This window comes from Myotis myotis, unplaced genomic scaffold (assembly GCF_014108235.1).
Source record: "Myotis myotis isolate mMyoMyo1 unplaced genomic scaffold, mMyoMyo1.p scaffold_m19_p_9, whole genome shotgun sequence".
Classification (NCBI taxonomy): Eukaryota; Metazoa; Chordata; class Mammalia; order Chiroptera; family Vespertilionidae; genus Myotis; species Myotis myotis.
In genome coordinates, this window is record NW_023416401.1 from 21,789,468 (window position 1) to 21,804,403 (window position 14,936).

Genomic DNA, 14,936 nt, shown 5'->3' on the forward strand with positions numbered 1-14,936 from the left:
AGTGACGGATCCAGCTGCCGTGGCTGGCTGCCCCTGGCCACTGTGTCACCTTGGACAAGCCATTTTTACTCTTGGACCTATGATTTTCCATCTACTAAATGAGGATCAAACAGGATGCCTGCCAACTGCCCGGTGCAGGGCCTGATGTGTGCTAGGTGCTCGGTAAGTAGGGTTTCTAAAGAGGTGAAGCCCACAGGCTCTCCCTAGTCCCTGGACTCTGGCCAGGTAGGAGTACATCATCAGAGGCGGGCTGGCCACCTGCAGAGAGCAGAGTCCACTGGACTTATCAGGCCGGCCTCACTTGCCCCAAGCAGGGCTGGCCTCTGTCCTCTGACCACCTTTGCCTGACTACTCCCAGGACATGTGCCACATGAACCCATGGCCCCACGGCCCAGAGAACCCTCACTGCCTGCCTGGGAGGGAAGCAAAAGAACACTCCCATGTTGCAGGTGGGAAAACTAAGGCTCAGGAAGGTCTTGTAACTTCTATTCGTGCACCTGCATTCATTCATTCATTCACTTGATGTTTACATGAGGTGCTAGTGAGGACCAGGCACTGTTTCAGGCTCAGGGGAGGAGGAATGAGCAGCAAACCACACTACAGTGCTCGTTATGTCACAGAATCAGAATCAGGGTGTGTAACCTGTGAAGTCACACAGGACCACCACCACCAATTAGAAGGATCAATGACTGGTTTAATGCTCTGATACTGCCATCTTGAACTTGTCACTCATTTTTAAACAAGAGGAGCTTCACCTTCATTTAAAATATGTAGCTGATGGAGTTAAAAGGGTCCTGAAACCAAATAACAAGTTCCCAGTAGACAAATGTATGGGGAAGGGAATTTGAGCAAACTTTGGAGAGGTGGGGTTAATGGTAGTGGGTAATGCGTGCCTGATCCAGTCTAGAGCTTTAGTGTGACCTTCCTAAGGGAATAACTTTTTGGCTGAGGCCTGAAGAAGTAGAAACTGGTAAAAAGGTGGAGAGATGAGATGAAGACTCAGTTTCCTAACTGTAAAATGGGGAGAGTGATTCTGACCCACTGGACTAACCATGACAAGGTGTCATTCAAGTTATTCATTCCATTCATTCATTCAATCATTCAGCCAATACATCTTGAGCACCTATATGTGGCAGGCACCACGCAGATGCTTCGAACCGATGTAACAGTGAAAGACAAAATATGCCACACCTTATGACTCGTGTGTCCTAGGTGGGAGATGGATGTTAAAACAACATATTACACAGACAATTATTTATCTGTTCCTGGGATTTGTGTGGGGAAGAAGATGTACAGGGTGCTCAAAAGCACATCATGGGAGCTGGGTTGGGCTGGGGGGCAGAGTTCTCAGCCCCATCCAGGGCCAACCAGGAGGAGACCCTGGGAGAATGCGGGCTGGTGGAGCCTTGCTCTGCATTTTGTTCAACTTAGGGCACAGGACCAGCAAGAAGCTGTGGGCCCTGATGATTCCAGGAGGCACCATGCCAGCAGCCATCTGGCTGTGCCCTGGTCGTAGGGGCAGTGGGTACCTTGAGAGGAGCTGGACCACACCAGAGAGAGGGCAGGAGAGCAATAAAAAGCTTAATTAAAGGGAGACAGCTTCCAGGGGGAGGGAGGAGGGAGGCTAGCCTTACTGACCAGCCACTGTGTGTCTGGTGTTCCATCACATGTCAGTCCACCTTCAGAGCCATCTAAGGCAGGTGTCTCACGTTACAGCAGAAGGCACTAAGTCTCAGACACGGCTAAGCAACTGCCCAAGGTCATGCATGAAGTTAGGAATAGAACCCAGTTTCCTCACTTCCAAAGCAGACTCCACTGTCTCCACTCACCTCTCCCACCAAAAGTATGTCCAGGGACTGATAATCCACCAGAGAGATCTCCCTCCAAGCCCAAAACCAGCAAGGCTTGTGTTTTTCCTGACCTGAGCTGCATTTTTGTGTTTGTTTGAAAAGCACTGTGGGTCTTAAAGTTTATCTTTTTTCCCTCTTCCCATTGGCTACTAGGAAGCCCAGACTCAAGGCTGTGGCCCGGCTCAATGCGGACCTTATGTCACATGTGAACCAGATTTTACTTCTGGTTCAATATCACTCTTACCCTGCTTTTCGTTTCCCGCCTCCCGTTTTCACTAACTTGCAGTAGGACTTGGCTCACTCTATTGTACCCAGCCTCGTTAAGCCGAGTTTAACCTCCTCAGCATTCTCTCCGTGTCTGTTCCATCCTCCTCTCCCTGCAGAGAGCCTGTCTCTGTTCCTCGTGAGCAAGATTCAGGTGAGGCTGCCCCACCTCTCCATTCTCACCTTTTCTCCATTCCAGCTCCTACCACACCCTGACCAGCGCCCCTGGGTCCAAACTCTAATTTCCTGGAATATGGATGCTCATTGGCCCAGCTTGGGTCAGGTGTCCACTCCTAGTTCAAGCAGCTGTAGCCATGGGCCGGGTCACACAGCCCTAATATGGCAAATGAATCCATCCCCACCAGATAATACCCAACCCCCTCACCCTGTCATTTGAGCCCCTTAGGACCTGTGAGCAGACTCCTGCACCTCAGTCTCCAGCCACTCCTGCTCTGGAAACTTTCCAGGTACCACCTCTGAGATTCCCCCAGGCTGATTCCTCCCCAGCTCTGTCGGTCTATGCTGATGACCAAACCCACTGCAGTCCCCTCCCTTTCCTAAGCTCGCCCCTCCTGCCCACCAGTCCTGCTCCTCTCTCTCCCATTCACCACAGGCTTCCCTCTTGTACTGTGTCATCCTTGCCACCTCTGCACCTCTTCCACGGGGTTCCATTGGCCCTGATTCACCCACAAGATGCCAGACTCTCAGAAGGCAGAGACTTTGGAGCAAGGAGCCAAAGCAAGATGTCTTGGGGACAGACAGACCTCAGTTCAAATCCCAATTCAGCCACTTAGCGGAGACATGGCTCTCACGAGCTGCCACCTGGGAATGTGGACACACAGTCACTCAGAGTGACTGTGGGACTCTGTGGGAATCGGGGCGGTAGTGGGTGCAGAAGTGTGGAGTACAGAGCACGTCCCCAGTGTTTGTGGAGTGAGTGAGCGATTTGTGCCTGAAGATGATGTTTTCACTCATGCACACAGACACACTCCACTCCCAACTGCTGGCGGTGGCGCATGTGCTGCTCATGACCATCTAGTTCCAGGGACACCAGGAAGAGCGTGGTCAGCAGCCCCTGCCCTCTGACTCCGTGACCTGTTTTCAGGGGGCAGAGGTGGTGAGCTCACACACAGCACAGGGGACAAGCCTCTGTAGACCCTGCGCTCAGGCCCCACCCACCCTCAGCTTCTCCCCCAGAGGAACCCTTACTGCCTCTGCTTTCAGAAGGCCCTGTCTGGGAGCAGATCTGAGCCCTTATACCCCCTTCCAGCTTCTGACCACCTCCTATCCCTGGAATGCCCCAGGATGGGTAGGGTATTGGAGGGAAGGCAGAAGGGGCCATATTTGCTGGCAATCACCTGCTCTGGGCCAGTCACTGCACTTCCTGCTTTATGTGCATTTTCTCATTCACTCCTCATTTCCCCTTTAGCACCTGGCCAGATTAATATGATTATACCCATGTTGCAAATGAGGGAAGTGAGGCTCAGAAAGATTTCCTGGCCTCCCCAGGCCACCCAGGTGGTGGAGCCAGAGTTTCAGACCAGGACTGCCAGTCTGCAGAAGCTGGGGTCCAGCCAATGCAGCAGGGTGAGGACCCCACCCCAGCCCCAGTGAGAAGCCCCTGCCTGGGTCAGAGGAACAAGGCTGGCCCCTGCCCTCCTAAGGGCTGGATAGGAGACCCTTTGCAAGGAGGCAAGAGTGGACAGAGGCCAGCTGTTCATACTTCCAGGCTGGGGAGGAGCCAGGTGTCATCACCAGAAGGCCAGAGCTCCTCGGGAGGGACAGAGGGCAGCTGAGAGCGCTTTGTGAACAAAGGCACCAAGGCAGGTGGGAACTTCACAGGACCCTTTCCTAAGATCTGAGCATGGACGAGTGCCCTCAAGGTCCCTTCACCAGCAGATCTTCCTATAGAGGATGAGGTGGGCACCCACAATGGCTGACAAAGTAATGACCATGGGAGTGAAGATGAAGATGATGATGGTGATCATGGCGACTATGATGATAACAACAGTAACAGCTCCCACACAGCACACTATGTATGTACCAGACACTGTTCTAAGCACTTTGCGACACAACCAGCCTGCGAGACATGGTACAAATATCACTGAACCCATTTTACAGATGAAGAAACCAAGATAGGGAGCCGTGAATTAACTTATCCAAAATCACACAGTTGGAACATGTTGGAACTGGCACTCTGATTTCAGTCTACATTCCTACCTGCAAAATTACCCCCGTTAGACATAATACAATGAAAATCATAGTCAATATTTATTAAGCACCCGTTACACTTCAGGGGCTGCGCTGAGCCCTTTGCATGCATTAGCTAACTTACTAGTAATTCTCACAAGAGCTTTAACTCCTCAGCATTTCATTTCATTCAGCGGATACAAAATCTGAAACCTTAAATTGAAAGTAATCTGTCTGATATCACTGGGCCAGTAAGTGCAGAGGGGACCGGCACACCTAGACAGCCTTACTCCTCTGTGCCCCCTTTAACCAAGGAGGACACTTTTTCTGTGGCTGTGTACACAAGTGCACACACACTCTTCCCTGAGCCCATGTGCACATGCACGCATGCATATCAGGACACCCTCACCTCATACAAACTCACCCAAAACCAGCTGTGTTCTCAGCAAGTTAGGGACCCAAGCACTCAGTCTAAGAGGTTCTCTCTAAAAAGTGTTTCCCAAGGTGGGGGGCAAGTTTGCATTGCAACCATGCCAGAGAAGGCTGGCAAGCCCTGGCAGCCAAGGCTCCCTGGGCTCTGAGCATCTGGAAAAAGCCAGTGGGGGTGAGAATATTCACACACAGGGCTGCAGCTCCAGCTCCTTTCTCACAGCTGTAAGTCCCACTTCCCGGGCCTCCTGCTGGGATTGCACAAGTCTTCCAGGGCCTCCCCGCCAATCAAGTTCAGCACAAATGAGCCAGAGATCCCGGCCAGAGGACAGAACCGGTTAGACCTGCTTGACTGTCTCCCAGCTGCAATGCAGGAGTCTGGGCTTGCGGCAGGCTAACCCTTCCACGTTGCTTCCAGGAGCATTTCCTGAGTTCCTGCCTCCTTTCTGCAACGCCTGGCCCTACAACTGCAGGAGCCCAGCGATGACTCAGATCCAGCCCTCTCTGCAGCACTCTCATCTTCCTGGGGAGACACCACCACCGGCCCAGCTAGGAAGGCCCTAATCACACCACCATGTACTGCACCCCACCAGCCACCAGGCATCACTGACCGGCTCTGTTTAACAGATCCTCCTGAAGCCAGCAGAGGTGGGCAAGATGCTCCCCATTTTACCAAAGGCAATTGATGCCAGGGAGGTGAGGTGACTTACACCCAGGTTTCCTGACTCCACAACCTGAATTCCTTTTAGGCCCCCACTCCAGCTCCAGGGAGTGTTTCGGGGAAAGGAAAATGCCTTCCTTCTGGCATCTGTGTCCTCATAGCAATTGCATGAGGAGGTTATTTGAAGAGGGTGGACTGTGGGTGACAGAGAACATCACAGGAAGCAGCTCAGGCCCAGGTGTGGAGGCTGGAGAACCAAAGTCTGGTCAGAGCACAGGATGGGGAGGGAGGAATAGAGAGGTGCAGGGTCCTCGAGGCCAGGCTAAAAATTCATAATGTACCCTGGAGGCAATAGGGAGCCATGGATGGTCTCTGAGCAGAACCAGTTACCAATACCTCAGAAAATTAATTTAAAAGCAATGTCCCCTACAGAGCACAGATGGCTCAAGAGGAGGTACAGGGCAGTCAGGGGTGGGGAGGGGGTGCTTTTCTCCACTGAATAAAATCCCAAAAGAATTTTTTAGCCAGTTATAAATTTTGCCTCACCTATCCTACAGCCTCAAAAGAGAGTAAAGTTGAAAACATAAACTCCAGATTTAGACTGCCTGGGTTTGAATCCCAGTATTGCCACTTACTGGTTGTGCATCCTTGAGCAAGTTATTTAACTTCGCTGTGATTCCATTTCTTCATCCAGAAAATGGAGATAACACCCCCCACCCCCCTGCCTCACAGGGTTATTGTGAGGGTTACATAAGTTAATAGTTGTAAAACTTGTAATTCCACGGTGCCAGGCACTGTGAATGTGTTTGTCAAATAAGGACCTTCGAGGCCACAATCCCTGATCAATCTATCAAAAATGAAAATAGGATGAGTCCGCCCTGGCCTGTTCTTAGCAATCCTATTCTGGATCCTAGTAATCACCATGCCTTTGCTACCCACAAACCATCCCTTTAGTAATATGCCCTGGGAGAGTCCCAAGAACCAACTTCAGGCTCCCAGATCTACAATCTGCAGAATGAATCGACTGCATAGCAACAATTTCCTAAGTTTCAACCTAATGTTCTGCTTTTTGAGAACAGAACCTTCTGGCCCTTCTTGATCTCTGGTGTACTCTCCTCCCTCGTGCAGACAGAGAGAGGAAGGTGGCCACCCAAGAGAACACAACAGAGCCATCCGTTTTTAGAGACTCGGCAAAGGAAAGGTTTTTTAGATCTATGACGCCTATAATCCAATTGATATGTGACTTCCCTACTATATCAAATTCTAAAACCCAGAGAAAGGTCACTGTCCATTGACCTTGAAGGAGACAGAAGCTGGGCAGGCCGACAGACAGGCAAATATGGGTTCCCTTCAGATATCATCTGAAGGCCCGGGTGGACTCTTCCAGCGGCCTCTGCACTTCACTCCTGCCTTTTGACCTTCCCCAAATTGCCTCAGAATCTGAGCTCAGCATCTTGGTCAGCCGAAGCCACAGTGCAGGCGGAACTGAAATTTGGAGCACTGCTCTCTTCTGAGCAAAGACAAACCAAGGACTTGTTGCTTTTGCAAACAAGACAGTGACAATCAGAGATACGGGTGTTTTTTTTATGTTTTTTTTAATCTTTTCTTTTTCTTTTTCTTTTTTTTAATATATTTTATTGAGTTTTTACAGAGAGGAAAGGAAAGAGACAGAGAGCCAGAAACATCGATGAGAGAGAAAAATCGACCAGCTGCCTCCTGCACACTCCCCACTGGGGATGTGCCCGCAACCAAGGTACATGCCCCCGACCGGAATCGAACCTGGGACCTTTCAGTCCGCAGACCAATGCTCCATCCACTGAGCCAAACCGGTTTCGGCGGTTTTTTTTTTTTTTAAAGAGGGTCCTGGTAGTGTGGGGCCTAGAAGAGGAGTTTAGAGGACTGGTGTTGGAAAAGCAGCAGGAGGGTGCATCCGAGAGAGGATATGAAAGTAGAATGTGCCCCCAAAGAAATAAGCATATTTCCCAAGAATTGGAACAACAAGGACTTTGAGGAGTTGACTGGCGCGGTGATATTAGCAAGCACACATTCTCCCCAGCCCTGCTTGGAGATAGGAGTCCCCAACTCTGTTTACCCAGCTCTAAAATGGACCTAGTGACATTAACCTGATCCCTTCCAGCGTGAGGGAAAGAGCCAATGAGGAAAGGCAAGGAGGCTGGGTGGGGTGGAGGGCTGCTCACAGATGGGCTTTGGTATCCCAGCCCCAATCACACACAAGAAATGTCCTCTGGTTGCATTCAGCTGTTAGAATGCCTCTTCCTGAACCAATGAAACAGAACACAGGAGTCTGGAGAAGGCTGATTTTGACTTGAGGACACTGAATACAATCTTTTCAGGATGTTTATAAAGTGTTTACCAAGCAGCCTGCTCTCCAAACCCTAGCAATTGCTTAAAACAAGAGAGCTGTTGATTTGTGAAGTGTTTTCCTTTAAAAAAAAAAAAATCATCACAAATGTTGGAGTTAGAGACATTATTTTTAAATAACTTGTCAGTGGGGCAAAGTATTTAGGAGGCTTTCTCAGCTCAGAAAGCAACAGGGAGGAGCTTTTTTTCCTGCATGAGATTAGAGAAGGGACAGGGAGGACGGTCAGAAACAGGCGGGAAGCTGGTTCTTTCCCTGCCCTCAGAATCCCAACAAGACTCCTCTCTACTCACCCACCAACACCGCCTTCCCACCTTTTTCTTCTTCTAAGACCCACCAAGAATCTAGGGAGAAGCAATGAGACTGAGCCCTACTCTGCCCCCTCTCCTCTCCTCTGCTGTCCCACCCCAGTGCTCCCCACCTGCCTAAATGTGTCTGGAAGTTCACCACTGAGGTATACTAGTACACAATTTTGGAATGATACACAAACACCCTTCTTAAAAAAATTCTTAGCAGTATATTTTTAAGGAGTATCAGAAATCTAGATAGATAGATGATAGATTATTGATAGGTGGTAGATGACACATAATAGATGATGATAGATAGATAGATAGATAGATAGATAGATAGATAGATAGATAGATAGATAGAGTAAGCAAGCCAGGACCTCAAATACATGCTTTCACAGACATTACCCCTTTTCCTCTTTAACTATATTTTACTCAACACATTCATTCAACCAATTACTGGCTTATTGAGGTCCTACTAAGTGCCTAGCAGCATTCGTGGTACTTAGGAATATCAGTGCACAAAACAGTCATCAGACATTAACCTCTCAAAGCTTATATGCTGGCAAGAAGAGGCAGAAAATATGCAATACATTAATAAATGATACAGTGTTCTAGGGTGATGGGTGCTGTGAGAGGAAAGATGAAAAAGAAAAGAAATATTAGAGCAGAATAAGGCAGGTCAGGAGTGAGTGTTCAAGGAGGGAGAGAGGCCAGTTTGCCAGATCAGATATGGATGAGCCTTGTCAAAGCAGTGAGGTCTGAGCAAGGACTTGAAGGAGATGAGAGAGTTTGCCACAGCTTTCCCTGGGATAACAATGGTCAGGCAGAGGGAACAGCTCAAAGGCCCTACACATGTTTCAGAAACAGTAAGGCAGTCAGTGGTGGTGGGAATAGAGTGAGTGAGGTAAGAAAGTAGAGGGGGAGAAAATCAGAAGGACACAGAGATCCTGATCACTTATTATACAATTAATTAAGCCTAAAATATATTTAGACCTAGAATGTTCTTCCCCTACCTGTTTGACTTGGACAATTCCTATTCAGCCTTCAGATCTTAGCTCAAATGTCACTTCTTCCAGGAAGCCCTCCCTGACCACTCTTTCCCTGTCTATGTCAGCTTCATTGTAGTAGAGATGCTCTCAGAGGGCCAGGTTGCTTTTCTCCATAGCAGTTAACTCCTTTTGAAAGTGTACACTGATTCATATGCTATCTAACTGCTGTCTCATAATCTAAGATTGTAAACTCCATGAGAATTTGTGTATGTGGAATGTATTTGGTTTTGCTCATTGTTGTATTGCCAGCACCTAGCAGAGTGCCAGGCATATGGAAGACACACAAAAAAATATCTGTCAGTGATTGAGTGACAGGACTGGAAGCAGAATCTTCACTGAGCACTGGGTTATAGCAGCTGCAATTCAAGAGGCTCCTGGGACCCAAAATGTGGTAGATGGGAGTAGTTCAGAAGCTGGAGTCCATGATGCAATGAACCTGTAACAGCCCAGGACCCCCAGCCCTCTCTGGAACCCACCTCCTCACCCAGGCCCTCCAGGATAACTTCTGTCTTCAAGGAGAAGCCAAGTCTCAGATATTCACAAAAAGACTTTGCTCTGCCCCTGCTGCCCCCCACCCGACGACCCCCCTCCTCCCCGTTCCCCTGCAACCTTGCACTGGCAGCAGCACTGAAATGCTCCCTATTACTGGCAAAAGTATCCTAGGAGTGGGGACCAACCTTGGCACATTTGCTGGGAAGCTTGGCTAGGGCTAGAGAGGGCCGTGTGCTCCCGCATGTATGTGGCTGCCCTCATGGAGCAAGTCCGGGATCGCACAGCCGTGGTTGTGTGATTCACAGGGACTGGTTGGGAGAGGTTTGTCTCTGCTTTGAGAACTTGAGTGCTTCCTATAAATATGTATGGGAGTCTGGGCCTCCATTAACCCCACCACTGCCAGATTCCACTTGTCACCTGGTGCTTGTGTGAATGAATGTGAAAAGCAGTGCTCAGTATACAATGCGTGTATGTTTGTACATGTGAGCACATGAAGATGTGCATGGACCCATGTGCATTTTGTGAGTGTATAGATATGTAGTCAATTGTTTCGATGTGAGTATCAGTCCATACAGGTGTGTGCATAATTGTGCACATTGCATTTTTGTGTAAATGTATGTGCATGAGCATTTGGATCCATACACATGGGCATAAATATATGCATGTGGGTACATAGGTAATGTATGTGTGTGTGTGTGCATATGACTATGAAAGTGCATACAGGGTGGAGCAAAAGTAGGTTTGCAGTTGTGAGAATGAAAAACACAAGAGTTTACTCTTGTATTATTATTTATTAACTATTGTATTATTTTCCATATGTGCAACTGTAAACCTGCTTTTGCCCCACCCTGTATATTGCAAATATGTGCATATGAATTTTGCATGTAAATGTGTGTGCATTGCATGTATTTGAGCAAGTGTTACACACATGCATGCACCTGCCCTCAGACTGTAAGCGCATCTCTGTGCAGGTCCAAGGCTTCAATAGCACACCAGAAACAGCTTTGGTTACGCTATGGGTAATCCCATCAAAATTGCCTCACCTAAAGGCTGCGTCTTCTGTAAACTCTTGCTCTGGTGATTATGGTACATTTATTGGAAAGATCAATTGAGAGCAGATGAAAGGTGAGAGGACTATTGATTAATTACAAACAGCACCTATGTCCCAAGCCAACAATGCCCAAGTGGGCCTCCCCCCACCTCTTTACACACATACACACACACGAGTGCACAGAAACAAACACAAGGCCACATCATCCATCTCTGTGCCTGGGCAGGAAACCCTGTGGCTGGGGGCAGCGGGAATTAAGTGTACCCCGAAGAGAGTGACTACCCTCTGCAAAGGGAATTAAAAAGGAAACCATCCCCCAAAAGGGCTATGTTTCACCCCTCCATACTTTCCCTCAAGCTCTCCCCCCCACCAAGTATTTCAAATAATGATAGCAGGCTTGTGAAGTTTGGGGGCAAAATGCAAATTCTGGCTTCAGATACAGGTTTAAAGTTTAGATTCTCCACTGGGTGACACTGTGCAGGAGATGACCATTCTGGGCCTTCTTTCTCCAACTCTGACCTGTGTGGATAAGAGTAGCCCACACTTCAGAACGTTAAGTGAAATGTCACACTGGCTGCACCTCCTATGCTCTGTGACCTGTTTGCCCCTTGTCTGTGGAAAAGGACACATACCAGGCTCGGGCTCAGGCTCCAGGACACAAAGGAGGGCGATGCGGAGCCCTGTGCTGGGAAGTGAAGCCCTTTGATGCCCACTCAGGACAGGCAGAGCTGAGTCCCCAGTCCATGGCCTCTCCTCAGAAGGACACAGGTACATGTAACCCTACAGAGTCAAGGCAGTGAAAGTGACAAATCAGAAGCAACCAGGGGAATGTGAATGAGCTCAAGGCAGCCTGGGCTCCTGATTTCAGATGGCATCACAGGCCACACTTAAGGCCTATCTCACCCTCCCCAGCTCTGAAATGGGCAGCCTCTAGCTGTTCACTCCACTGTCCATTTCCGAGAAAAAATGCAAGCCCTGATCAAATGCACAGCTCCAAGAGGAACACACAACAATATAAATATTGGATTTGTGGACCTCAGCTCCTTGCTCACACCACATCTGGCTTCTTCCAGAAAGTACGGCCTCCTCCCACTGCTTCTGTGGCTGCCCGACGCCCCCCACCCCCTCCCCAGCCCGAGGACATCATCCCTTTTTGATACAAGTAAAAAGGAATGTGTAATGAGCGGCTGCTGTTTTACATGAAAGTCACTTCACATGCAAAGAATGCAGAGCGGCAGCTAGAACTGAGTTGCTTCGGAACAAATCCTTATTAATAATTTAGGTGGTTTTCCAAATTGGAGTGGCAACTTACCTCATATATTTAAGTTCTTCCAAGTGAGAACAGTTAGCTCTGATTTTCTTATCTAAATGTGTCTTTTAAGATAATATGTGTAGGACAATGGAGAAGGGTAATGAGTTATTAAGAAGATGTGTAAGGCATGGAAATGCGTGCAGCACGTGGCGAAGCTGGGCAGTCGGAGAACGTGCTCCCCAGCAGAAGGCTGTGCTCTCTGTGGTCTAGACACCTGCTCGCAGGGGGAGGAACTATATCGAAAGGATGAAATTGCAGCATAGGGCGACAGCTGCCTTCTCCCACAGAAGCCTGTCCTCTGAGCCAGGTAGGCGCCACCCTGGGAAGCCTCATGGTGGCTGCTTCTGAGAACCAGGTACCCTCTGGACACGGGGCTCTCCCACTGGAAGTTGGCATGTCTCCCGAGACTCCTGTGTTGGGAGCAGCTCTTCTATATGACTGACTCCTTTTAGGAGGGCGGCTGTTGAAAAAGACCATGCCTACAAGACTCGCCGTTTGGGGACTTTTATTTTGGTGGGGGGGGGGGGGAGGAGAGACAAAGCAAACCTCTAATCCTCCCTTCCTTACACAACAAATCCAAATACTACTATCTCTGGGATGGGAGGCCAGGCCACCAGAGAGCAGGCTGTGGAGCGAAGGGTTGTGCAAGAAAGCAGTTCAGGGGTTTTCTTTCTGAAAACGAAAGGACGCAGAAGTGGATTTTGCATCTGAAAGCCTGCGAGAGAACAAGCTGGATCTGTAAACCCAGCTGTTTCCAGGCCCCTGGAGAGAAAGAACTTGAGGCGTAGGGTGGGTAGCTGAGGGAGTAGGGGGTTGCCAGGCATGGCGGAATCTGTAGCTCTCCGTCACAGGAGTCAGAAGAGGGTCCCAGTGTAGCTGGTGTGGTTTCCTGCAGCTCCCATCATGAGGCTGATTGGAGGAGGCCTGGGACAGGCACAGCGCCCCGGTGCAGGGTGGTGGGCACCTCTGACAAGGAGAGTGGTGGTCCTGCCACAGAAATGCCCAGCAACCCTGGGCTGAAGAAAGGCTGGCTGTGAGCGAGTGACAGAGGGATCTGGGTCCAGGACCCATCCCCAGTTTCCCCCAGGGCCCTTTTCAGAGAACCGGGATTTGCCCCCTCTCTCTCAGCGGGGACCTCACTCCCGTCAATCCCCAGCCAGCCCTGCCACAGGCATGCTAGCGAAGGATGGAGGAAAAGGCTGGATAGCTGGACCAGCCCTGGCTCCGGCGCCGGAGCTGGCAGTGGTTCCAGTGGTTCCGGGAGCACCAGACCCTCGTCTTCCTCCCGTCACTGCACCCCACACCTGCCAGCCACCTCAGAACCCCTCCCACAGCCTTTCCCGCGAGGCAGCACCCGGATAAAAGGCAAAGAACAGGGCAGGGGAGGGGAAGGGAAAACTGAGGGAAGCAGTTTTCTGAAATGAAGAGTTCACGAAGGAAAGGGAACTGGCAAAGTAAGGACTCCAGGAGAAAAGAAGAGAGCTGATGCCTCCGCCCCTCTGCCCCTCCGCGACGGCGAGGACCCGGGCTCCTGGGAGCTGTGCCCAGCGCCATCCCAACCCGCCCCTCTGAGGGTGGCGCAGCCCATCCGGCCCGCACAGCTTCGTGCACACCTGCAAGAGGCTGGGGGTCGCAGGAAGTGGCCTTCTCATCCAAAGGGACCGGGGTGCCCCGGCGCAGCCTGGAGTGCAGCCATGGTCTCTGGCCTGCGTGCGTCCGGTGTCTATGAGTGTCTGTCTCTGCGTGCGCGTCCCCAAGTGCAGGCGCCAGCCTGTCTACGTGGGACCAGTGCTAGCCTGGCAGACTCCGGTGCAGGGAGATTTTCCCTGGGGTCCTGGAGGATTGCAAGGAGGCCGTGAGCCGTGGGGAGCAGCGGAACACCGGCTGCCGGGCTGCCAGGCGCCACCGGGATGGGACGAGGCTGGGGTTCTGTGGACGCTGATCGCTTTGTCCTGAGCTTATGGGTACCTAGTCTTCAGTCTTCCGCGCGGCTGGACGGCAGGCTGCGGGCCTAGACATGGCCAGGGCTTGCCTGCTGCTGGAGCCGCCCTAGAGGCTTTGGAGGGTTCGGCCTCCTCCTGGGCGCTGCCTTCACCGCCTGCCTCTCGCCTGCCAGTACCAAGGGCCGGTTGGTGCTCAAATGGTGGCTTGGTACCTGCGAGGGCATCGCTGTGGGTGCAAGGTGTGCATGTTTTTGCAACTGTGTGTCAGTGTGTCACCCGGGCTATGTTGTGGGATTGATTGTCAGCTTCTCAGAGTCGCAATTCGTCACTCCCCACCGGCCTGAGCCCCCACGTCCTCTGGATGCAGCGTCATGTGTCTGTTACTGGGTCAGCCTGGGTCTCTGTGCTCTGAGAAAGGAAAACCAGCTTTGGCGTCTGCGACCCTCCCCACCCAGAGGCCGTTCTCACAGACCCCAGGTGACTCTAGAGGTGGAGGACGTCAGTCCCCTTGAGATGATTCCAGGGTGAGTCAAGCCCCCACCGCTGGGAGCTGCGGTCATCACCTGGGACTCCGAGCCTCACAGCAGCGAGGTTTCTCCCAGCGCTCCCCTGGCAAGACCTCTTTCGCCCCAAAGGGGGGACGCTTGGACATGTGAGCATACTCTCATCAAGATGTGTGCATGTTCACTGGCACAGCAATTACCAACTAATCAGACCCCCTTGCTCCTTCCTCCGCAGGAAAGCAGCAGGTACCTCTCAGCCAGACTCAGCCTCCTTCCCGACCAGATCACAGCCAGCACCTTCTTCCCTCCACAGACCTCTTTGGGTTGGTGAAATAAACTTGGAATTTAACTCAAACTGGAATCTCTGCCTTCTCTCCTACTAAACAATTCCAATGAGCCATATACATGTAAATTACTGCTGATATTATTTGCATCCTAACTTTTTGGGAGCCCCCCTCCCCTTTTCCAGACCTGGCCACCACCACCCCCAGGCCTCCAGGGACCTTGGTCAAAACCTCTTCT

The 14,936-nt window shown here is 50.7% G+C and overlaps 1 pseudogene; it reads right to left on the minus strand.

Annotated features, from left to right (window-relative positions):
• Window positions 1-12,456: 12,456 nt before the first annotated feature.
• Window positions 12,457-14,175, minus strand: LOC118663224 (annotated as a pseudogene).
• Between the last annotated feature and the right edge of the window lie 761 nt (window positions 14,176-14,936).